Consider the following 25,449-nt stretch of genomic DNA (forward strand, 5'->3'; position numbering starts at 1 on the left):
TTCATTTCACTTCTCTGCTATGGCAAACAAGCTAACCCCAATCTCTTGACCTCAGTTTTCTTGCTTTACAGCCAAACCCTCTGGGATGATTTTGGGAAGCTATTTCCTTGTTGCTCTGCTCTCTTTCATTGCATTTTCAAGCATGCACACTAAGCATGCTTCACCCTTTAAAAAAAAAAAAAAAAATTGAACACTGAGGGCAGATAAAACTGGGGAAAGGACTTCCCATTTCACTGCAAGACCTAAAGGTTTTCTTGCATGCCTTCAGGTATTCTGTATTGGTCATCTGCAGGCCAGAGAGTGGAGTGTCAGTGGGCTTGTATTTGGTTTTCTTTTAATGTTTTACCATGAAAAAGCCTTTTTGCTGACAGAAGTGTCATATGTTGTCTTACATTGGATTCCACAGAAGCTGGTCAAATTATTTTTGCTACATGTTGTAGGAGCAGATCCTGCTTTCTGGGAGCGTTGAATATTGATACAATATGTTTATTGTTTTTCAGTAGATGTATCCTGCTAACAAGAGTGTCATTTTGTACTTTCATTTATCATTAAATTCACATTTGATTTACTCTTTGTTTTACTAATCTTACACATTTTGGAGCTACACTGTACTTCTTGAAATGCCAGATTTGGGCTGTGACTCATGATAAATCTGCTTGGGTATGTCTCATCTGCACCCTCTGCGAAAGCCTGTCTTCTCACTCTGGAAGTGGAGATGGCTTTTTTTTATTTCTTCAGGAAGGGGTTCATCCCACTATGGACCACATTAACCCTCTAGTGATCTGAGTCTGCCACATAACAAATTAAGTATATTTATTTTAAAACAGCTTGGAAGGGAGAACAGAGGTGATGCAAACCAAAGTCCTAAAATTCGGATTTATCAGAAGTTCAAGGGTGCTTTTCTCTCTGTGCTGTTTCTTATGATTCTCTGCTAGCATGTGCTACCTGGCCAGTCCTACCAGGCAGGGTTTGAGGTGGGATGCAATGAAAGATAGCTGCTATACTTGGTGCTAGCAGTGAGATGTTTTTATGCAAATTGATGTCTTTGTTTTTTTTCCAGTCCTGGCTGTTTGCTTTATTTGATTTAAATAGGGAATGGCGTGAGGAGAAAGGCAAAGGAACAGCACCCTTGTGGATTTGGGCTTAGTTGCAGTGGGTATCCAAGAGCTCATATTAGAAAAGGGTTATGTTTAAAGTAAGTTTTTCTCATGTTTAGATCACACTGATAGTTTTACCTCTTGCGTTCTTCAGTGTAGATGAGGAAAAAGCAAACATAGCATCCAGGATAACAGCATGTTTCAACACTGTCAGTTCAATGCTGTGAATTCTTGCCTGGGAGGATGCTGTTCTGAACATTTGGTGGGTGGATGATTACGTATCACCTCCAAAAGTCCTGAGGTTTTTAGCTTCTTGAAGAGGTAATCCATCAATACTTCATTTAACAGTGTTAATAATTTCCCTTATCTGTCTGGCAGGGGGTTGTTTGTTTTAATGTGATCTCACCAATGTTATTAAAGGAGTTGGAATGCTAAAACCTTTTTTTTTTTTCTTTTATTCCAGTGCCAAATATATGTAAATGGTTTTAAGGTGGAGAGTATGCATTAGAATTATAATGCAGTATAAATAGCAAACACTTCTCAGATGGTGAGTGAAAATAATTTTAGTTTATATTCTGCAACATGCAGTGTCATAGTGATTTGAAGTATCCTATTTTACACAACAGATTTCAGATATAGGTGACTGAAACATGATGGCAATTTCTATCACTGTCCAAACAAAACCTTGGTTTAAAAGATACATATCTTGCTCTAAGATTACTCCCTAGTTTTAAATGTTAGTCCATTTATGTATGTTACTCTACATAATTTGTGTATTAGTAATTCTGTTGAATCGAGCAATTAAGCCAAGAAATAGGGAGAACTGAAAGCAAGATTGTACACTTCCATAAAACATCTTCCAGTCAGAACTTTAAAAAAATCACCAATGCAGAAGAATTAGATATTCTAGAAAAATCCCAGGTTTTATCTGTTGTCTTTCCTTGGGTGTCCTGTGCCTTCTCTTATGAATATTTTCCGTACCGAAAAATGACTCATCCAGTCTCAGGTGCCTTGGTATTGCTTGTGGGACTCTGTAGACCAGGCCTTTGATAAGAATTAAACTACATCTTTATGATGTTATATGTGTGGGAACTTGTAGCAGCCAGGTACTTTGGCTGTCTCAGTGATTTTGCTTTGCTTTGCACTGGGCTCATTTCTGGGTTAGGCTGGGTTCTTCCTATTCTGCTACACACTGCAAAAATCTTGGAAACTGCTTTTATCTTTGCCGTGGGCTTGCTTCAGTGATTTTGTTGATTTTGTTTGCTTTTGTTGTGGGGTGGTTTTTTTTTCTGAAGGAATGGCAAATGGTCAACTTCTCACCTGTCTCTTCTGATCAGCAATGTGTTCTTTTTTGATCATTGCTCTTTATCCAATGTGTATTGTTCTAACTCCAGGTTTTATAATTTCTAATTATAATAATTTTCAAGATCATTGGGACAAATCTTTCCCCACATCAAAAGGAGAGTTTTGACTAGAAGTGAGGGAATCATCTAGGGGAGGGGTAGTAACTCTTCACCAGCTGGAATTTGAATCTGTTGTCAGAAACCAAGCAGTGCTCAGGTGTAATGAGTGTGTTAATGGGTTTACTCTTTGCTAGGCATGTGATATGAATACCAAGAACAGAATAATTTGGATATTTTCCTCTTCTGGCAGATTAAACAGTACACAGTGTTCAACCAGGGTCCTTGAAGATTTGATGCCAACACCTGTTAAATTCCTCTAGAAAGTGTTTTAGGTATTATAGGGAGGGAAATTATATGTCCTTGTTTATGTACCCCAGAGAGGAACTTGGTGCTGAAGACAAACATTGATCCACATGATCAGTAAAAAAACTGCTTGGAGGCAGGGGTGGGAAATCTTGCCTTGATTTTTTCTGCTGTTGCTATTGTTGTGTCATTCCCCTTAGCAAGCAATGTTAAACAAGATTAAATATGACTAGAGAAAGATATATCTGTATTTATATCCTGGGATGATTTTTCTGCTACAAGCCAAATGTTACCTTGAAATAAAAATTGTCCCTTTTTGCTTTTAATTTTTTTCTAAACCAACTATCATTCTTGGACTGTGGCAGTAACCCACTGGAAACATAAAGCTCTTCATGGTAAAACAGATGTAAATCTTGGTCAAAAATAAATATGACTTGGTATGGTTGCTAAAGTAAAATGGCATCTCTCTCAGTTCAAATCAGTCTGTAGCTGAATTCAAAAGCTTCTCCTGCCCTGTGTTTTGATGACTCATATGTCATCTTCATGTTCACTGCAGAATTCTGTGAGGACTCTTAAGGTTTGGACATGCTTAGAATAAATTGAGTACCAAGGAGGTAGCCTGCCCAAGGTTTGTCACACAAGCTCCTTCTTCACCTGGATCCCTGCAATGACCCACACAATTCCTGCATGACCCATACAGTTTAGTAAAGGATTGTGCTGTTATCCTTTGGTATTCCTTGAACTCAGTTGGGAGCTGAGCATCACAAGAACTCTTCATGTCCTTGGTGGTAGAGTACCTTTTGTGTACCAGATGTCCTGAGGTCACATTGGTTCAAGTAAAGGTTTAGGGTTAAAAATACATTTATTTTATTCACTACAGGAAAAGGTTGTTTTCAAAATTGTAAAAAGGTGACACATCAAAATGTATTTTCAGAGTTATGCTTAGTTGGGTTTTCTGTTTGTTGTTTGTTTAGGTTTTTCAGTCCTAAGGTCCTTTCTTTCTTACTTCATGGTGTTAAATAGCTTGCGATAGTGGCTAATGAGCCCCACAGTTGGGTTGATGTATCCCAGAGTCGCTAAAGCTACATCTTCCTTTCATATCCTTCTTCCAGGTAATGTGTCCTTCAGAAGGCACAGGTGGGAGCTGGTCAGAACAGCTGCTTTGAGTTTTTTTCCTGTCCCTGCTTAAAACATGAGGAATGCCCTGACTTTTCCAACCTCATTTCTTTCACTAGACATTGGCCTGTTATCTTGTGGAAACTGAAGCAATTTCTTTGTGTCCTTAGACTGGTGATTAAAGTTTCTGTTGAGTATCTCACCTTGCACATAATCCATTGTAGCCCTTGGATGCTTACAAGGCACATTGTGCATTTAATGTTGTCATCACCCATTATATTTTAATAGTATGGAATGAAAAACCATATAGTAGAGGTAGATGAAGATTATGTATTTAATCTAAGATGAATATATGAAATTCAGTTTACTATGCCTGTGGCTCTTTGTGAGTATCATATAAAACCACACATGTTACTACAGAGCTGAATTTGAGTGTTAGCATTGAGTAATTTTATCTTCCTGTCATGTGCAGTGGTAGTTTTGAAAAGAGGAAGAGAATATTCTAAGATAATCTAAAGAGTATTTAAAAAAATTGATAGTGTGAAGAAAGTGTAGAACTCTCAGGCAACTTTTATTTAATGAGTTGTACAAATGTGTTTTCAGTTGGGCAGTATTTCTAGTTAATTGAGGTACAAGACAAAGTTTGTACATGTTCAGAAGTATGTCACATCATGCTGAATTTGTTGTAGTACTGGTCATAGTTATGTGTGGACATCAGATTCTAATTAAAACCTTTGTAAGCTTCCAGTGAAACTGAAAGTAAAGCATGGAAACCTCGTGCTTTGGGCATTATCTCTATTATGTTGCATTGGAATTACAATGCTGTTTTATATGATTCTTCATTCGGTAGCTCTCTACTGGGTAAAGCCTCATAGTTTCCCCTAGTTCTTAAAAGCAAACAAACAGAACTCCCTAAAACTCACCACAAAGAAACCAGCTTGCCATTCCTGTTGATCTCTACAGTCTGGTCTGTAATAACTGTACTTCTTTTTTATTTAATCTTTTTCATTATTCTGGTGAATTATTTACTCTGTTTTCTAAAGAAACAAGATTTGTGCAAGTGTTCTGTGTACACCTCTTTACTTGTCTGGCAATAGTCAATGGGTTTCAAAGTTTTACATTTATTACTTCTTTTGTGGAAATACTGACTGTAGGGACTGTAGGGACTGCTTATTGGTCTAATACTCAGCAGATATCAGATGCTGGAGATGTCACATGTCTTTCTATTCTGGGATTTTCATGTCACTCAAGGGTTTGGGGTTTCATCAGTATATCCTTTTGGGGAGAGATTGTTGCTTTGGCTCTGTTGATGAAAGGCAGATGTGGGTTTAGTTTCATGAATTGTTCAAATTCATTAGCTTGCAAAATGGCAAGCCACTTGCCATGTCCCCTTGCCTCAATCACCTCTCCTGGAAACTGAAAAGTACCCTCTGAAATAAGCTGCTGCTTAAAGTGAGGACCAGGAAGCTAAAAAGGCTCTCTAATCTCTTCAAGTGTCTTCTCTCTCAAATTTGCTTTTTCCTACAGGTATTGAAGGGATTTCCCTTAAAATTACTTGATAATCAATTAATATGAAAGTTGCACACAAGAAACCTTTTATGGCATAGGATAGCTCTCTTATAACCATGTCTGATTCCTCTGCTGCTGCAGAGTTCAGCTTTCAACCTGTGCCTTGCCTGGAGAAGCCACTTCAAGGTACACATCAATCACGTGCAGAATGTGGCTGGCAGAAAGCTAACCTGGTAAATGCTTTGTGGCCAGGGCAGCCTGCAGCTCTAGTGCAAGCTGTAAAACCTGCCTGCAAAGCCAGGATGAAGCTGTTTACTTGCACAATCCATCTACACTGGGCTGAGGTATTAGCGTGTGCACCATTTTTTCTGACTGTAAACTAGGACATGGAATAGCATTCGGGACAAGGGTGCGATAAATCTGAGCCTTAAGTTTCAGCCTGAAAAAAAAGTTAAAAATAACCAGACTCAAATCTGGAGCTTTCTTTTCTTTTGTATCATCTTTAATTTCTGTTTCTTCATGCGCCTCTCTCTGCTCCTGGAGTCTTTGATCAGTACTGAGTTCACATTATCTATAGTCTAGTTCAAATCTCACATCCTGAGATCTCACCAGAGCAACACAGGTGTTTTCTGTTACTCAGTGCAGCTGTAGAGAAGGAACTTCAGAGACAATACACGGAAGTTGTAGTTTCGCCTCCTGAAACCAGGTTAGGGCAGTACTCCAAGGAGGAACAACAGTTCAAAACCACTTCTTCCTTAATTCCCTCTTCCTGTGGTACATGCAAACATTACTGTACAAAAAGAGAAAGACAACTGGTAAGCTGTTGTTATCCTACCATGAATTTTCAGGCAATGGAAAGGAGGCTTTTGTATTTGGTCTGCTGACACTTTTACTTAAAAGTCTTAAGAGGCCTTACTGGGAGCAGGACTCTTCTTGTGACTGGCTAATGGAGGCTCCTGATGCAGTTTTTGCCCGTTTTTGCCAAGATTATAAACTGGAAATTTGTCTGAAGTAGAAGCAACTTTCTCAAAACCTCACAACCAGTGTGTGAGGAATTTGGAAGCAGATACAGATTTCTAAACCCAACGTAGCATCATACTTGAACTGATGCTTTGTGCCTTGGTGAGAAAGGGAGAAGTTTTCAAGCATCTCCTGTAGAAAAACTGGTGTTATCCAGCTTACATTGTTTTAAGACAGCCTGCTTTGAGCTGCCTGCCTGTGTTCTCCAGCAGATGAACTCTTCTGTAACATGCCTCAGGATAGTGTGGTGTCTGTGGCTCGGCCCTGTTGGCTGTTGATTTGGCATTGGCCACTGAATGTTGGTTTGGCTGTGAGTGGGTAGGTGGGGGGCTGCAGGCAGCTTGTGGAGAGTCGACAGACACAGTAAATCCTATTGGGGAAGGTAGCAAAGACACTTGGAGGGTGATCAAGCCTCAGCTGCCTGTTTGCTTGGCTGATGAGTCGGGTTCACAAGACTCTTTATGACTCTTTATTGCCTGAGCTGAATCCTGAGCCTTTGATTCAACATAGCTTTTTCTTGATTTGCTAGAAGGATAAAAGACTGACATATGGGCTTTCATTGCCCAAAAAATTACAGTTTATCTGATTCAATACCTGAGTTATCTCTTCTGCTGCGGCAAAAAACGCAGTTGCCTAAGGCAACCAATATGTTCAGTGTGATTGCAGGTTGTGATTGGTAAATCTCTGTGGGTTTGACTGATACGATATAGAAAATGGTGTTGTCTTTTTTCAGTGCGGTGCTGGTTGCAAATACATATTAATTTTGCTGATTTTTATCCTTCTTTACCAATGTTTGTTAAGAACATCTGCTACCTTCTAATAAATGAGATACTGAGTGGGAGCTTTTCCTTTTTTAAAAATGGTGCTAATATTGGCTTCTACTGCATTAGAATCTGTCCTGACTATGCAGATAGATCTGGATAATGAAAAAATTTGCTGTAATCCTTTCTTCCCTTGGCTTACCTACTATAGCTAATAGTCAGAAGTGAAGAAGGTGAGGGGGTTGAGAAGAAGCACTGCATAAAACCAGCCATGTGTCATTCCTGGGGTGCAGAGTACAAACTCTCTGTTTGGAGAGATGGAAAAACAGTTAACTCAGTTAACATCTTTGGGATGTGGAACTGTAGGCAGAAAAAGCAGTTGCTTTTCCAGGCTTACTCTAAGTTGGTCTTTAAGTTTCTTGCAGACATAAGTCCAGTTGGGCCCTAGGGTCACTTGGGAGGGCAGGTGTTGATTCTGTCAGTCCTTTGCCTAGGGGTGATCTTTTCTGAGGTGCTGCCTATAAATCCCTATAAAATGGGATTTTTTGAACCTGCTGTTAATGTTGAACTTGTAATTATTATTAGTTAGTGGGAGAAAGGAAACTTGTAAGTGGCTAAGTAACTGTATATGAAGAAACAAAAAATATTTTTCTCGGTTACTTGTAGGAAAAATACTTCAAATGTAGGCCTAAGTATCCCATGTCCCCTTCTTGTCTGCTTTTGAGACTACTGAAAGTTTAACCCACAGTTCTCAGCAGTTTCATTTGCAGAATCATCCTTTAATGCTGGGTTGTGGAACTGGTTTTCCTGGTCTTGAAAGTAGCAAACCCTGTGTTTGGTATTTGAGAAAATGCTGTTAACTGAGTATCAGCACCCTGTCGCTGGCTGAGCAATGTCATTGGGAGTAGGAGCAGCCAGTAGTCATCCAGCTCAGAAGGTACATCTGTACAGAGGAGTATGTTTGCTAAACTGCCTGTCTGGAGGTGTTAGCACAGGTGAAGGAAACTCCATGGACTGTAAAGCAGCCTTGCTAGCTTTGTATGAGGTCAGAAGGGAGGAGAGGTGGGGTGTTTGGATTTAGAATAAGGGCATACTTTTCTGTCTCTTGACCTGGTCTGTGCAACCTTTGTGTAGGTGAACAAGGCGGTTTCTTAGTTTGAAAATAATGGGTTTTTTACAGTTCTCTCTCATCTGGGAGATGTGAAGAAAGGAATTACATTCTGATTAATAATGTGTATTTGAAAAGTAATGGAGGCATACCTGTTGTCAAATATAAAATTCAGATTTAGAGATGTACTTCTAAATCAAAAACTGTGATTAAACATTTGAAGGACTATTACTATTAATTGCTGGGGTGCTGATAGATGGCTTCAGTCTATATAACTTAGTTTACACTTCAAAACAACTGTAGAACATGCAGAGGAAAAAAATAATGTAACTTTCTCTCGTTACACGTAATGTGTTATCAGATCCATTCATCTGTCACTTTTCTCTCCCCAGACTAGCGTTTCTCATGCTGTTTGTCCTCCTTACTGTGCTGGGATTATGTCAGAAAGCTCTATTTAGAGGGTGATTTTGCCTCAGCAAAATGGGTTTGCATAAGCTGTGCTGCATTTTGTCTGACTGGGAAGATTTTGTTGCCATCCATGTTCCCACATGTGTTGCTTCCCAGTGGAAATCCCTGTAGATGTGTGTCATCAGTCAAGCTCATCTGAGGTGCAGGAACAAAGCTGGTGGGGGCCTGACCCCAAGATGCAAAGTGAGCTCCTACAGGAGCCTTACTCTGTGACAAATAGTCTTGGAGTTGTCTGTGCTTGCTGGCTGTGTCCTCTGGTGTTCACCACCTTCTCTTAGCAGTAAATACAAACAGAGCTGCACTATGATTTTATATGTGAGAGGTAATTGAAATGCATTCTGAAATCAGGCATAAATTGGCATATTCTAATGAGCAGCATCTCTGCCTCTTTCACTGCATCCTGCACTCATCAACACACCAGGAATATATTGTAGGCTATAGGCCTGCATGGCTGGGAGGTAGATACAGATAAACTACAATAGGTGAAGGGAAACATTTCATTTCTGTTTTTGTTTACATGGTATTCTATGCATCTGCTCATTTACAGAATTGCCCACGCTAGTTTGTGGATTTTTATTATTTTTATTCAGCTCCCAGAGGCTTGGAAACTTCATTATACTTGTAATCTGCTAAAGCTGGGAAGAAAAGCTGTTTGTTCCATTAGGTTGTTTCAGGCTTCTGTGCAGTTTTTGACTTGCTTTTGAAGATACAAAGAGCTATGAGTATCAGAATGCCTGAAGGGTAAGGAATAAGCACAACACAGAGATGTCTCAATCTCTGTTCATATCTCTGAGCTCTTGCTTGTTTCCATTAACTTCTGACCAAAGTGATAGTGCTTAAGAGCATGCCTACCTCTTTATTTGGCAAGATGGATAGTCTCTTTGCTCACATAGAGACAAAGATAGTTCTTTCTCTGATTAAACAAGCATTATCAAGTATATTGAAAGCAAAGGTGGTCTCCTTATTTTTGAAAGAGCAATTCTTCAGGTAGATAAGCTTAGTAGAGTTGCAGTGTGTTTTAGGAGACCTAATATAGATGGGGTTGAGGAGTGTTCACCTCATGGCATGCACCTAAATTACGTGCAAAACAGCCCCACAAACTGAATGTTAGTTTGACTGTATTATCCCTTGAGTCTTATAAATGCCTATGGAGTGGTGGTGATGCAGGGAATATTCTTAGAGCAAACAAGCTGAGTGTGATCCCCTTCTCTCCCTGCTTTCTTGGGCTCCTAATGCAGCGATGCTGCCTTTGTTACAGAAGATAACCCTCTTTGTGTTTTGAAGACACTTTATAAAGGAAAAAGCCTGAGATGATTTAAACAGTTTGGGGAGTATTGTTCCCATGTCCAAACAATGTATTTCTTTGTTAATATGTAAAAATGATCAGTCTTACCTTAAGACAATTTGGAAAGTCTGTGTACTATTGAGGACTAACTATAACAGTGCTTTTGTTCAATTTTTTTATTGTGATATTTAAAGCCCAGTTGAAGGCCACTGTGGAGTCATAGGCAGATAAAAATGCTGGAAGCACAGAAGTATAGTGGATACAATAATTGTAGCGCTCTTTGCACTAATTATTGAGGCTATTCAAAATGTAATTGGGCACAAAGTTTCATAGCTAGAGAAAGAAAAATCTACTGAATTTTTGGGTCGTGCTCAAAACATACCATATCCTAAGAAAATATTAGTTGGTGTATACTTCATAGCACATTGTACCATTGTCTGTTGGCTGATGAAGGAAACAGCAAAAAAAAAGAAGGTATACAGTGATGCGAACTACCAGCTAGAAAATCAGAGGAGTAAAAGTGAGAAAACCCATAGGCTGAGACAAAGTCAGTTTAATAAGGAGAGCAAAAGCTGCACATGCAAGCAAAGCAAATCAAGAAATTAAAGGACTGCTTCCTATGGGCAGGCAGGTGCTTAGCCATCTCCAGGAATGCAGGGCCCCATCACATGTAATGGCTACTGGGGAAGACAAATGACATCAGACATCCCCCACCTTCTTTCGCTCAATTTATATACTGAGCATGATGTCATGTGGTCTGGAACATCTCTTTGGCCAGTTTGGGTCACCTGTACTGGCTGTGTCTCCTCCCAACCTCCCAGACACCCCAGGTCTCTTCCCCATCATGACAGTACAAAAAGCAGAAAAGGCATTGGCTCTATATGAACACCTCTCTGTAATAACAAAAAAAAAAAAAAAAAAAGAAAAAAATCTCCATTATCATTACTGTATTCAGCACAAACCCAAAACATAGCCCCAGAATTATCTCAATTATCTCTTTCCCCATCAAAACCATCATAATTAGGCATTTAGATTTTTTTTCCCCTTTCCGTGTAGTTAAGTTTGTGCTGGTAGGCAGGAGATAAATCAGGGGTGGGGAAATACTGTTGTCATAGAGGTAAGAAAATAGAGTGCAGTGAAGTTTTTGTATGCATATATAAATGGGAAAGATGGCATACTTACTGCTTAATCCTCTGGCCTCCTATTGATGTCTTCATGGCAGAAATGCATTTTATATTCAATGGCTAGTTATGGTCTTAAAAAGTACAGTAAACCCAGAAGACTGGGCAAAGTTTCATGCATGTGGAAGTAAGAGGATTGAGCAATTTTAGTAATTTTTTTTGGTGTAATTGAAAAAAACATGCTTTCTTAAGCAGAAATACTGCTTGCAAAACAACAACAAAAAAGAGACATGCAATTTTCCTTCAGCATCCAGCCTCCTGGAAAAGCCTCTTCCTTTCATAAAAGGGAAAAGAAGTTCCAGCCAGAATAACTTTCACAAGAAGGGAAGGAATCACACACAGAGAGACATATTTATCTAAGCTCAAGTGATAAAATGTGATTAACTGAGACTGGAGCAGCCATTGAGGTTGGAGCAGCCACCACATACACTAGAAGACAATGAAGCAGGAAATGGACCATTCTTTTGGCATTTACTTGGAGGTGTCTGGTGCCAGTACTACAGCAGGAGAGTAACATTCCTTTAAAAAATGTTCAGTAAAATATGTAAATATATCTGCTTGCTGCCTGCTGTCTTCTCTAAAATGCTACCTTGGAGTTCTGACACATCAGGGACAGAACAGCTGTGCTAAGGCCGTTCTGAAGATGCTTCAGAAAATAATTTTTGTTTTGTTCCAGTTTATGAATGGGACCAGATCATAAGGACTACGGGCTGTCAGATTGGCAGGTTGGCATCTTTCTTTCCTGTTGGCGCCACCATCCCCCAGTGAGTAGGGGAGCAGAAAGACATAGTTGCTGCTATTGTCTGCTGCAGGCTGGTTTCTTTGCAGACCTGAATGGGCAACTTGCTCACCCCTGAGCGTGTAATGCTGTTCTGGAGGAGGTCAGTCAGTGTGCCTTCACTTTGGTGCCCTTCTTTCCCTTGTTTCATCCTGTGAGGCCACACAATTTTTAATTTATATGTTAATGGAGAGAGGTGTGTAACAGCAGGTAATGTGTCAGGAGACACCTTTGCCCCTTGTACAACCACTCTCCATTCTGTGGAGGAACCTATTTCTTCTGTTCAGAAACACATTACTCCAAATCACTTCTCTGTAAGACTGGATTTTGTACTTACTGATACAGTCAACATTTCAGAAGAATTAGAATTTTTTTTGCTTGTGTTTTTTTTTTTCTTTACTCTTCCTAGTAGGAGAAGACTCCTCTGTGTTTCCAATCTTTCTTTTCTAATTGCTGTGCTGATTACTTCTGTGTTCTGTGGGGCATTTTATTTCAACATTCTGAGATTGTATTTCTTAATCTTTGCATAGTAAATAAAATGTATCCTAATCAAATAAGTTTATCCCTGTTCAAAATATACATATGGGAGATATATATATATAGAGATAGATAGATAGATAGATAGATAGATAGATAGATAGATATACATATATACATGTGTATACATGTCTCCAAAGCATAAAGGAAGTATGGTACTTTAACTGGTTCAGAAAATACTAATTTTGTACAGTAGGTGGTGTGATTGTATTTTGTGACTATTTGAGTCTGTGGAGTAAAGAATCTCCTTTTTCTCAATTGAAGAATTTTGAAGAATTACCCCTACCCTTGAAACACACACTCTGATAAGAAAAGATTGGTATTCTGAGCTGGTTGATGGGTAAAGGAAAGGAAAATTATATTGATGTCAGTTAAAAGTGTGGGACAGCCTGTGCATTGCTTTGAAAATCATGCACCAGCTCTTTGTGTCTTCCCCCCCCCTTTTTTTTTTGTTTTTTTTTTTTTTTTGTTTTGTTTTGTTTTGGTTTGGTTTGGTTTGGTTTGTTGTTTTTTTTTTGGTGGCAGTTTAACAGCCATCACTTCATGCTCCTGGAGGTGTTTTGTCCTTGGCAAATGATTTGCAAATCCTTTACTGCCACTTGTTGATCATTTTGAATTGAGAGCAGATTAATGATTGTTTCTCTATTGGCAGTGTTCTTAATAAGAGCTATCCAGCTTTCTGTGCCAATCTAAATATCCTGTGCTCAATGACTCCAAAGGTATGTAGGTAGTGCAGTAGGTAGGTATGTAGGTAGGTTTAATGTCTAAATATAGCAATAATAATCTCTAGCTTTCTTCTTTTCAGTCACCAGAAGAAATTGGTGGATACATTTCTATGTGTGTGGAGTATGGACTGAGATAAGTCTATGTTGACGTCTGTTTCAGTATTAATTTCTGACATTCCCCTCCTTCAGAAGAGGAGAAATTCTTTTAATGAAAAAGTCTCTGAGCTTGTCTTCGGTTGTGGGTTGGGCTTTTTCCCTATTATGCTAGAGAATATGCAGTTCTCAGCCCCTTTCCAAGCTGCCAACTTTCTGTTCCACTGAAGTTACTTCTGGCTCCAGTCCCAGTATTTGTGGGGAACAATAGATCCTATTTTAGCCTATACAGATTTAATTGCTGTGAATAAGATTGGCAATTATCTCCTTTTGAGTCTGAAAATCCCACCAGCTGTTTCAGATGCTTTTAAATAGTTACACCATGCTAAACTCACATATTGCATCAGGAGCTACAATGCCAGCATGTCCTTGGCCTTTATTTTTAAGAGTAGTTGTTGCTGCATTTTTTTCTGTTTCTTCTGTTTTGCTTTAAACCCTAATTCTCTGCCTTGGCGGCATTGGGTGGCATTATTAGTCATACCAAAGGACATACATATAAAAGATGCATTTTGAGGAAAATGCATTTCAAATAGCAAAAAAAAAAAAAAAAACTTATTGAAAGAGAAGTTGATGGCCTTTTTTGTTTTTGTGGGGGGTTTGCTTGGTTTTTTGTTTGTTTGTGTGTTTGTTTTGCTCCCTCCACCCTCATAAGCTCAGGCATGTAAGTGGGAATCATCTGACCACATGCTAGCAACCTGCTGTGTCAGTGTCTAGGCTCAGCTTTATCTCCCACGAAGAGGAAGATGTGTTTCATGCTATGTAAACAACTAAAATAGGTCAGATTAATCATGCCCCCAGATGTCTTCTTTCTCTTTAGCTAATCACCCAGACTTAATAAGCAGACTTAGCTGTCTGCACCGTAGACATCTGACTAGATCTCACCTCTGGCGACCACACTTGTCGCAACAGTTGCATGTGGGTGACTAGACACATGTAGACATGTAAGAAGATTAAAAGTACTTGGCTTCTTGATGCAGAGCCAATGTGAAGGTGGAGGTGCTCTGAACTCATCTTCTTGAAACCAATGACAAACTTGCATGGATTTTCCCAGAAAAGAGACGTATCAGTATTTGATGTTCACAGTTACATACTGCTGAACTGGGGTGCACCATCTCTTTCTCATTACTCGCTTCCAAGGCTCCTAAGATTCATAACTTCATAGGTTTCTTTTTCAGAAATGTTAGATGAGACTTCTCCCTATTATCTGCTATTCCTACCTTTGTGTTTTCTCTTCAGTCTTGTTGTGGAAATATATTGATTTTTATTTAAAAAAAAAAATCACTTTGTTACACAGGTGTCCCTGTGAGGTAGCACACTGGCATATGAAGGTGGAGATTGCTTATATTGGGAAAGCCAAGAGAGAGGATACTTGAAGTTTGCCTTTCACCCTTTGCCTGAGAAGTAATCCCTTGCTAATTTTGCAGGTTATTCAGTTGCTGAATTCTGTGGGTTTTCTTTCCAGTCTGAACATATTGTTTAATATTTATTTAGAATCTTGTCTAAGGGTGTATAAATTCAAACTTCCAGTTTCACTCTTTGCTTTTGTGTGTGTTTCACATTTGTGCAGCTTATTTCTGAAAGCGAGTTGTTCCTTGGTGTAGCAGGATGCAGAGACACTAATACTTTATTATTTCCTGATACATATTTTTACAGATCTTGACACAGTTTTAATTTCCCAGTGGTCTGAGAGGCATGGAGAAGTTTACATGGAAGTTGCAGTAGTCAATCCGTTCTGGTGTTGACTTTGTTCTTGTTGAGACCTCTCTGGAACTGCATGTGCTTTTGGTCACACTATGTGAGATCTACCCCATCAGGGCTGCTTAAGTTTGTGCCAGGCTATGCCATCTCCTCTAGGCCTCTTTGGGCACAAGTGATTCTCCTTATTTATAGAGCTTTCTAAAATATTCAATGTTGGCCCTACTTACTGTGTTTGTGCTATGTATTTGCCAAGTCTGTAGGCTTTCCAGTGTGCCTGTTGCATGTACAGGTGAAAACTTGGATTGAGGCTTTTTAGGTGCTTGTGCTAATGACTTTGGAAAGGATAAGGTTTGTAGTGGAGGCAGATTGCACAGTACAAGTAGAAGAAATGGTAGTGCTGGAGAAGTGTGACCTTTCCGACTTCACAGGGTGTCAGCAAGCTGTTCCTGCTCAGGGCCAGTTCCTGTGCACACATAGGTAAGATAGGCTTCTTGCTTTGTGCTTTGCTCCCTCTGCATTCCCATATGGACAAGGTCCTGGACAACCTGTTGTAGGTGACCCTGCTGGAGCAGGGGGCTTGGGCCAGATGACCTCCAGAGGGTACTTCCAAGCTCAGCTGTTCTGTGATTCTCTGACTTTGCACCTTCCAAAACTTAACCTTGTTAAGCCTTTTCTGCTCCTGGGTGGGAACGCATCTCTTCATCCCACCTCCTGCAAGGACAGAAGGAGCCTTTGGGGAAAATTTACCCTGAGCTTGTGGCGTACCATGTTAAGAGGTGTTGTGCAGACCCCAGAGCTTCAGACACTTCCCCCTGGATAAAGGTAGCAGATGGGGCTGGAAAGGACACCCTTGTCACCCACACTTACACAGAGCTCATTTGCTCACTGCTACTTGGTTGCTCTTGGGTAGAAATCCTGCATTTGGTTGTTGCGGCATGGGTTTTTGCTCTCCCCGGCTGCACGCGGCTCTTGGGAGCCCGGCTGTGGCGTAGCTTCCACGTGCTGCCGGGGTTTGCTGCCGCGGGTTCCTGGACACGGCTCCGTGTCTCGGGTGCGTGGGCTGGCCATCCGCTGTTACCGTGCGCTAGGGACCCGGCAAAGAGGTAAGGAATTTGTCCATTTACTCCGTGCTTAGCAGGAACAGTTTATTGGTCACGTGGCGCGGTTCGATGGAAAGACGCGACCGCTCCCGGCACTCGCATGGGAGAAAATGGCGTCTGACTGCCGGCGGGATAGGGCTTTATGGAGGGGTGGGGCGAGAGGATCCACGGCCTGCCGCCCAATAGGGGCGGCTGCCGTGGCGGTGACGCCAGCAACAGCGACCAACCAGAGAACCCCGCAGGGGCGGGCACCGAGCCGCGGGCTGAGCGGGATCGTGTGGCTCGGGGCGGCCAGCACGGGGTTTCCCGGGGCCGGATGGCAGGGTGGTTACAGGAGCAGCACAGGGGTAAGAGCCGGCAGCAGGGGGCCAGAAACCGCGGGGGGGAACAACACGGGGGAAACGCGGGATTACAGAATTTGACTTATTTTAACATAAATTAAAAACCCTAATCTAAACCCAAACTCCGGGATGCAACAGGTTGTCATTCTTCTTTTACTGGCACTGATTTTAACAGGGTTTCTATGTTGACTTTCACTCTAAATTAAGATTGCACCTGGAAATTTTCATCTGTGATGGCTGAACGACTGAGCAAAGATATTAAGCACTTTGACCTATATTACTTGAAAAATAAGTGTTTTCAATGACATAATATTTAACTGAATTTTGTATAACTTGTGTGAGAATCGCCACAGGTTTTTCTTTAGACGTGGTTGTGTGTATGTATGTTTATATAAAATAAATGTTAAAGTACTGCAAAATTTTCTTGTTTTGCTTTAATTACTGCGACTTTTTTATACTTTAAATTTAGGAAAGCTAATTTTGGAATTGATTGTTAGCCACAAGAGGAATAAATGAATGATCATTACAAATGTTTCCATGAATCGTGGTCTATCAAGATTAAGGGAGCTACCATTTTTCTGTAATCTTTTATTTCAGGCTCAGGATTGCTGACATTTCATTGGTTTGCATTTAGCTTCTATTTTAACAGCTTTAAAGATGAGATCTAGGAATGCAATTTTAGTAACAGAAGTAAAAGACTGGGTTTTGAGGCACATTTCTATGGCAAAGAGTCATTGGAGTGTTTTTTTGCACATGGCCCCTTCCTGCACATCTGCTAGCTAATGTTCTCCCAGAGGAAAAGTGATGGATGTAAAAGTCCAGCAGCAGGGTGTATTTTTTCTTTAATTATTTAAAATTACCAGCATATGAGTGACTCTGAATTAATTTCCTACTTGTGATAATAAAGCTGTACATAATGTTTTCTCTCTTTTTTTTTTTTCCCTCCCCCTTGTCTTGTATATGTGTGCTTCCATACATATAAATTTCTATAATGACTTCTAAGAATAAATTAGCAGATTCTTTTCTTTCAGGTTGTGGGGGCTTCAAGTATCTGCTGCAGTAGAGGGATATTGTGAAAAAGGCATTAGTGTGTATCTGTGGAAATGTGTACCTTCTCTGTCATACTTGCAGAGATTATCTTGGGGCTAAATTCAGTTGACAGCTGTATAAAAGGGATTAGTACTGTCACTGCTCATCTCTTGGGGTTAACTTTCACATATGCTAAATATGAGAGATAATTTTTTTTTTTTTAAGCTTGGACCAGTTTTGCATAAACAATTTATCTTGATTTCTCTTAACCCTGAAGCTAAGACTGTGGTCTATAGCATCAGTCTAAAAATGGGGGATTTACTGTGTTACTTTAAGCACATAATTTGCTTCACTGTAAGCATAAGGAGAGCTTTTATTTGCATATAATTGGCATTTCTGTAAGGAAGAGAGTGTTTATTTTAGATGTGCTTTCAAAAGTAGAACTTTGGGAAGGAAACTGAGGAGGAAGGGGAAGTAGTCTTTTGTATTCTTCATGCATCCTTGTCATGTGCTTACACTCATTTAAAAATCTAAAAGAAAACAAAACTATGAGGTCAATTTAAATTGAGCTTTTGGTTGGAGTTTGGTGTAGTAGTAATAGTAGTGCTGAGCTTGTAGACAGAGTGAATATTTCTGAAATCCAGATGCCCTTTGCTGTAGCAATTAAGGGCAGGTTGCTTTTCCTTAACTTTTCATCATTTTAGCTAGAATTATTTATGTATTTGTCACATAACTCTGTGGGGACAACTGAACCTCATATGCAGCCATTCTATCAGACTGTGTCTCAGCTATGGTGCTGTCCTTATGGGGGATGTCATGGTCAAGACTTTATTCAGCCTCACATGCAGAAGGTAGTGTACAGCTCATGGGAAGTGGCTGCTTTTCCTTTGCATTAACGGGAAAGGAATGGAAGAACTTTGGCTCCCATCTTGAATGTGAGCTCTAGGATAGATGCAAAGATGTTTCTCATCTAAAAGCAGCTCATAACCAGTATCCAATGATGTGTTTCTTGGTATGCAGTCAAAAATGAAATATTGCTCATCAGTGAACTTTCAGGATCACCCCTAGAGGCTGTGACAGTGAAATCACATGTGATAAAATGACTGTGAGGAAAATAAAAAAGTTACTATCATGTTGTGGTTTCTTTAGATTGAGCCAGGTGCCTCAATTTCAAGAGCTGTCAGTCCTAATGCACAAAGTCACAGGTACTATTCACACATGGCTAATGAGACATGATAAAGGATATTCCTGTAGAAAGGGTCCATTTCTTTTCACTACTATTTAGGGTTTTTTTTAATGCTTTCTGCTTCAGTTTGAAGCTAAAAAATTATCACACCAGCCAAAGCTGGTGTGATAATTATCAAGTATTTTCAACAGCATAATAATGTTTTAACATAATAACATAATGAGGTAACATAATGTTATGACGTAATAACATAAGGTAAGCTTTATCAGCAACAAAAATCTAGAAAAATCTAATAATGCATTAAAATCTCAGAGTTTTTGTGCAAATATATTTATCTGGAGGCTGACTTCACCTGATTGAATGTGCCCTATTCATATAAGAAGGGTAACTTTTAGAACTTTCAAGGCAACTTCCTCCTGAAATAAGTGCAGGTCCATTTTCCCCAGATTAGCAGGATTTGAGAATTTAACTGTTGGAGAGAAGAGAAAGGTCCAAGCGCATTAGTGGAAACTGGACTAGAAGGACACTGGTCAACACAAAGTTGTTTATTTTAATTGTCTTCTGGGTCTCTTGCTTATATTTCAGCAAGTGTTCAACAGCCAGGCAAAGTTGCTTTAAATATGGATGATGAGCAGTCTGACCTGACATTCTTTTCAATTTCACTGTCCTTTGTGGGAAATAAATGGCAGTTCTCTTACAGTGTCAAATTAATCTTTGGTTTTGCAACCTCTTCTTACCCCATTCTGATAGCTAGTACAGAAGGAGTGAGGAAGAAGAATTTGGCAAGTAGTATTGCCAGCTGTGGCTGAGACTGCTCAGCTCTGAAGTGAGATCATGCTTAACCACCTTTGTATCCCACTGGTCTGGCTGGGCATCTGCTTGGGGCTCACTGTCCCTTGGTTTTCTTCTGCAATACCTGCATGCTAATTATCAAAAAGAGCTGCCTCTCCCTGTGTGGTGGTCATAGAGCTTTCACATTCCTGCAGTGACCTACAGGTGTTTTGTTCCTTGTAGTCACTTAGTATTTAAAAGGTAACTTTAAATACTAAGGTGTGCTGCATTGTAGCATTTTGGGAAGTCCATACAAATAACATCAGAGTGGACTTCCCTTCCAAGATGTTACTGACTTCAGCCCAAAGACAAGCTGTGTTACCAGGTTATGATCATTTACACTGAGCTTGTGGTAAATTTCCAACATAAATGCTATTCTGCTTTTATACTTTGCCTATTTTAATCCCATATTTAGTTCTTATGAGTCTGATGGGTGTCATAGCTTCTAGCTGGGCCTCCAAAGTGAACTTGGCCTGGTATACCAGTGTAATTGCTGGTAAGAGAAACCATATTTTCACAGCACATCACTGCAAGATTTCATGGCTAAATATTCACTTCCTCCTTGGTTAATAAAATGAAAGTTTTATTTTGCCCCATGGATTTAGAGAACTGATTCAGGTCTGCCTTCAGTCTCTGCCTGCAGTGGACAATACTAGTGAGTGCTTTGGTTTTGATGTGCACAATATGACAGATACAGTAATGAATGAATGGAACTGTTTAGGCTGCTTGAAATGCTTCCTTTCATCTGAGGGAGGAGGTGAGCAGCTAGAACGAAATCTCTTTCAAGTTGATTCCCAGTGCAGAAATAAATCTCATGTGCGTGAAAGGGAGGAAACAGACACCTACCTGGAAATCTAAGACTTGTGAGATGTCACAGAAAAAAGCAGCAGCATCCACTCACATGCTTATCCATTAAGGAAAAAAAAAAAAAAAGGTGGGAGGGGCAAGTAAATCCAGCAACACTTTTGTGAAAGTTGTTTTTTAATGGTATCTTTAATCATCACTCTAAGACTGTTAAAATTATAACACAAAACTGTTATGATGTATTGTCTGTTGTCTGTATGTACAGTATTCATTCATCTGTTAGTTGGGTTGGATGCAAGCTGATGTCATGCAGTTGTGGAGTGGTGTGTGTGTGCCACAGCTGGAAAGAGGAGAGACTGGCTGTAGCTCTTGTGAGGGGGGGAGAGAAGGGTTTTGTGCTCCCTGCTGAATTGATTCATTCAGAGTTAAAACAAATACAGGTGTCCACTGCTAGTGTGAAACTCCAGAGGAGGGTAGAATTGAAAATTGCAGTGTACAACAAGCTGCCTATGGATATATTCTTTTATTTCTAGCTCTTTTTTTCTCGCTAACCCTTAAGAGCTTTTGCATTTTTATGGGATTAATATTTGTGGAGCAAATGAGCACAGGTTCCCCAAGTAAAAACATCTTTCAGGGCATGTTACAAGCAATATTCCTTCACTGCAGCTCATAGACTGTTTGAAGCGTCTGTTGTGGGCTATATTTTGTTCCAAGTGGGTAAGGCAACTGCATTAGGGATTTTTTTTTTGGTGGGTAAAACTTTACTGCTACAGCACAGCTTAGAATTTTGGCTGATCACAATTTAATGTAATATCAAAGTGCATGGTACAGAAAAGAATAAAACACCCAAAGAGTATATACTGGTATTGATGCAAAAAAAAATAGAGGGATGAATAGAAAGGCATTCTGAAGACTGAAGCTTTTGGTTTGTGTTTGCTTTATTTTTGGTTTGTGTTTGCTTGTGGTTTGATTTGGGTTGATTTGGGGGGGATTTTTTGAAACTATCAAAGCCTGTTTTGGATGTGTTTACCAGGCCTGTTTTGGTTCTCTTAAAATAAACTTCAGATTTTGCAGTGATCATGGCACAGAACTTTGAGCTCTGCTTGTTGAGAGAAGAATAGAAGCACAGTGTGACCTGCATTTCCATCTAGTCAGATGGGCTTTGGGGTCTCCTGAGATACCAAGAGAATCCTAATTGTGAGACAGACAAACCAGCTGGCCCCAATCTGGTGGATTTGCTTTTAGCTGAGGACATGCTTATGATTAAGACTCATGAAACACTGAAGTGTCCATCAAGATTTGATGCAGGTACTTCAACTGTGACCAAAGCCCACCACCTGACTGTGCAGGCTTCAGAAAGCTCCTGTTTGGAAAGCAGGATGGGTTTTATTAGCACCACTATACCTCAAACTAAACTTTAGGATTATTTATTTATTATTGAGAAACGTGTTTGACACAGTACAGACAGCGAATTCTGTAAAAGGAGGGTCTTCTGAGCTAGATACATTGTTGGGTTGAATGTTGCAAAAGATTGAATAGGATGGGTATTGGGGGAGAGGAGGGAAAGAATGGAAAGGAGTTGATCATTAATAGGTCTAATCAGTGTCTTGAGAAATTTGGAGAGAGAACAAAAAGAGGAATTCACTTGAAAAAGTGTGTCTAAGTAAGCTAGAGAATTATGTAGGCCTCACTCTTCTTTTAATTAATTTTTAACTATTTTTTTCTCTGCATTATTTTTAATATCAATGATAAAATGAAATTGAAAATACTGGAGCTGTTTCATCTCATTTTGTTCACTTTACTAGTGGAAAACTTATCTTTTGAGTTAGACAGAAAAAAATACATGGGGGCAGTCTTTGGAAGCTGAGGTACTTAATCAGTGGAAGGAGAGGCAGATTTTCCGTAAAAAATTCCAGAGATCCAATTAAGAGTTACCTTCTGGTGATATGAGTGTCTTGTTAGTTCTGCTTTGTTATTTGTACAAGCATCTTAGATGTGATTTTTGTTCAGATAAGTTGCAGTGTGGGAGAGCAAGGAGGAGTGAAATCAGCATCAGAAAGCTGGTTGAAAGAATCGCCTGGAGGAGAGATTTAGGAAACTGCAGAAAGAAAAAGATTTCAAAAGTCAGCAAAGATAGAGCTGTTTGAAGCTGAGTAGAAGCTGTCTGAAGCTTGAGTAGTTGTTACCAGCTTCTGTGCTTGGCATCAGGCACCAACATATAGCTCAAGATTTGAAATTAAAAATCACTGGGCTTCAGTGCAGCAGTTTTCGAGGATTTGCCTGTGAGGTGGGATGTGAGAGTAGAAGAGTGCCTGCGTCAGGAGAGGAGCAGCTTTTGGTGTCTAGACCCTGTATTACCTGGGAGGGTCCATAAGCACCATTTTGACACTATGATAAATTCAGGCATTCACAAGGAATAAAATGCACTTAATCCTCTGATGAAGAAAGAAAAACTGGAATTCTGGGAGATATATTTGATTTCTTGGATTAAATACATCGTTCAGAGCCCATTCCTCCCTCCTCAAATAAATAATCCTCCTTTAACACTGACACCCCAACTCCCATGTCTACTCAGTGTTCAGTCTTGCCAGGTTCCTTTTGATCATATCCTTTTCTAGCAAGGTGCTTGGAGTGTAATTTCAACTCCAGGTGGTTTGTGATAGCTGATTGTCAAGCCAGTCTCTTGGGTCACATTGTTCTCATAGTCTTTCTAGTGTATTCAATGCATTGAAAATTTTTATTTATAAGAGCCTTAAAAAATGATAGTATTGTGCATAACTTGACATGTCATTAAACATCGAATATCTTCCACCATACAAGTCCTAAAGTCCATCACTAAGCTCAGAAACCAGGGCAACTCCAAGTAACTTTTGTCTCTTACTTGTCTTCTGCTTCTTTTTTAAAATGGGATTGAAAACAGCAGCATCAGTAAGGAGTCTGGTCAGCTAAACTAAATATCTATTAGTTCCTGATGTGATAAAACTACACTTTCTCTTCTGGTGCAGTATTTTAATCATGTTTGTAGCATTTCACACTGAACAGGTCTTGATCAGCTGATTTAAATGCTTTGGTATTATGATTTTGTCATGTGTGTTCTGTCCTCCTCCCCAGACACTTTCACCCCATTTTTGAATATATGCTTCTACTTTTCCTAATGTCAAAAAAATTAGTTTTCAGACTGGAAGCTTACTGCATCTCAATATTTGATCTGCAGTTGCTCAAATGTTAAGCACTATAGGGGATAAGTGGTTAAAACTGCTCACAAGTGCCTTGCAACTAATTGCTCCTTCATCTCTGCTCTCTATGTGTTTTGCAAAATAATTTTATCCACAATTAGTGTTTATTTACAAGACATGCAAACAAATGGTGGTACTGTGCATATAGATAGACTGCAATGTGAAGCATTTAGCACTGTAAGGAAACTTCCTATTTCTGAAAGCCGTTAACTGCAGTGGATGTACATTTTCTTTTTAAGAAAGACTGTTTTTTCAGAGGCAGGAATACTCATTTGCGTGTCACAGCATCATACTGCTCCTTGAAAGTGAAAAAATGTATTACCTTTAAGCAAGGCTGATACAGACTTGACATTTCAGCAAGAGCAGGCAAGGTGGAGTTCCCTGCAAGCCTTCCTTTGGTTTTTGTTTTCATTTCAACAACTTTTAGCAAGTATTTTCCTATTTTGTAAAGTTTTACTGTAATGAAAACATTAGAGATCAAGAAGTCAGGTATGTCTTGAACGTGCCATTAGGATCATGATGTGCCTTCAAGCCGTTTTAGTTTCTGGTGAGGCAGCAGTTATTTCTAAAGACATTGTGTGCCTGATGTGAAACTCGTTGCTTATCCAGTAATAGGAATACCGTCTCTGAGTATTGGTCAACTTGTTGACCCCAGCCTCGCAGTGAAGAGGAATGGGTGGATAGTGTTTGTGGAAGAAGATGTGCTTCCATCAAAGTCACAGTGTCTTTGCTTGGCTGGAGCAAGATGTTGTCCCGTCTTGCATGGGATTTCCCTGTGTGAACCCAGGACTATCAACTGCAAAACTGGTCAGTTTGTGATGAGATTTTCATGTCAAAAGTGGAAAATGTGTTTGGGCTTGACTGTTCTGAGATCAATGATAGTAACCACAGTATTTTGGATAACACAGGCTTCTGATTAAGATTTTAAAAGCTTATTGGTGGAATAGCTGTTTATTTCAGCCTCATCACTGATCAAAGGAAGGAAGCTGTGGCACAAGTCTCAGGATACCTTTGGCTGTTAAAAGCTTGTACTGAGCTCTTAGTGCTGGGTTTTGCATGCCTGCAGCTCTTAGTGCAAATCCTCTGTTTTCTGGGCAGGTGGGACAGATAATTTAAGGTAGGCTTCTAGGGGCAGGGGTTATGTTGTGCAGTACTAGAGGGATGTATTTACTATGCATCACTCTGTCACTGCAGTACAAGCAAGCTTGACTTGCCTGTCAGAGACAAAGTCTTTCTCTTGTATTTCTGTCACAGCATTTCTAATATATGCTGTTTAAACAGACTGCCTTTAGCAGTAACAGCTTTGTAGATTTCTAACAGGTATTTTGTTTATGCAAAGACTTGGAACTCGACAGAATGCACACTCTTAGCCAGCAGATCCATTATTTACAGCAAAGATGCTGGCAGGTAGAAAAGCAAATGGGGGTCTTATGTTTCAACTGGGAGGCATATGCGTTATCAACTTCATCCATAAAGTAGTCTCTTTTAAAAAAGTATGGCATGCCTAGGGGTGAAATATGCTCATGGCACCATCGGTTCTTATTCACATAGTTCTGTGGAAAGTGCTTGTTGTGTCCTGTGTATGTGTACAGAAATAAAAAGTATACCTGTGTGTATGTTTGTATCTCTGGAAGGTGGTCAGGTATTTTAATTCAGTCAGTACTTGCAACACTGCTGGGCTCTGGTTCCGCAACTCGAGTCACATTGCGAGATACAGATGGGGGCTTCTGTGCTTTGCTAATCTGGTCACTGTTTTCTTTTTCTGTTTTGCTTTTTTCTT

The 25,449-nt window shown here is 39.8% G+C and overlaps 1 protein-coding gene across 2 annotated transcripts in view; it reads left to right on the forward strand.

Moving 5' to 3' along the window:
• Window positions 1–25,449, forward strand: part of PPM1H (protein phosphatase, Mg2+/Mn2+ dependent 1H) — a 133,197-nt gene that overhangs the window by 34,809 nt on the left and 72,939 nt on the right. The gene's annotated exons all lie outside the window — the stretch shown is intronic.

This window comes from Vidua macroura, chromosome 5, assembly GCF_024509145.1.
Source record: "Vidua macroura isolate BioBank_ID:100142 chromosome 5, ASM2450914v1, whole genome shotgun sequence".
NCBI classification, from domain to species: domain Eukaryota; kingdom Metazoa; phylum Chordata; class Aves; order Passeriformes; family Viduidae; genus Vidua; species Vidua macroura.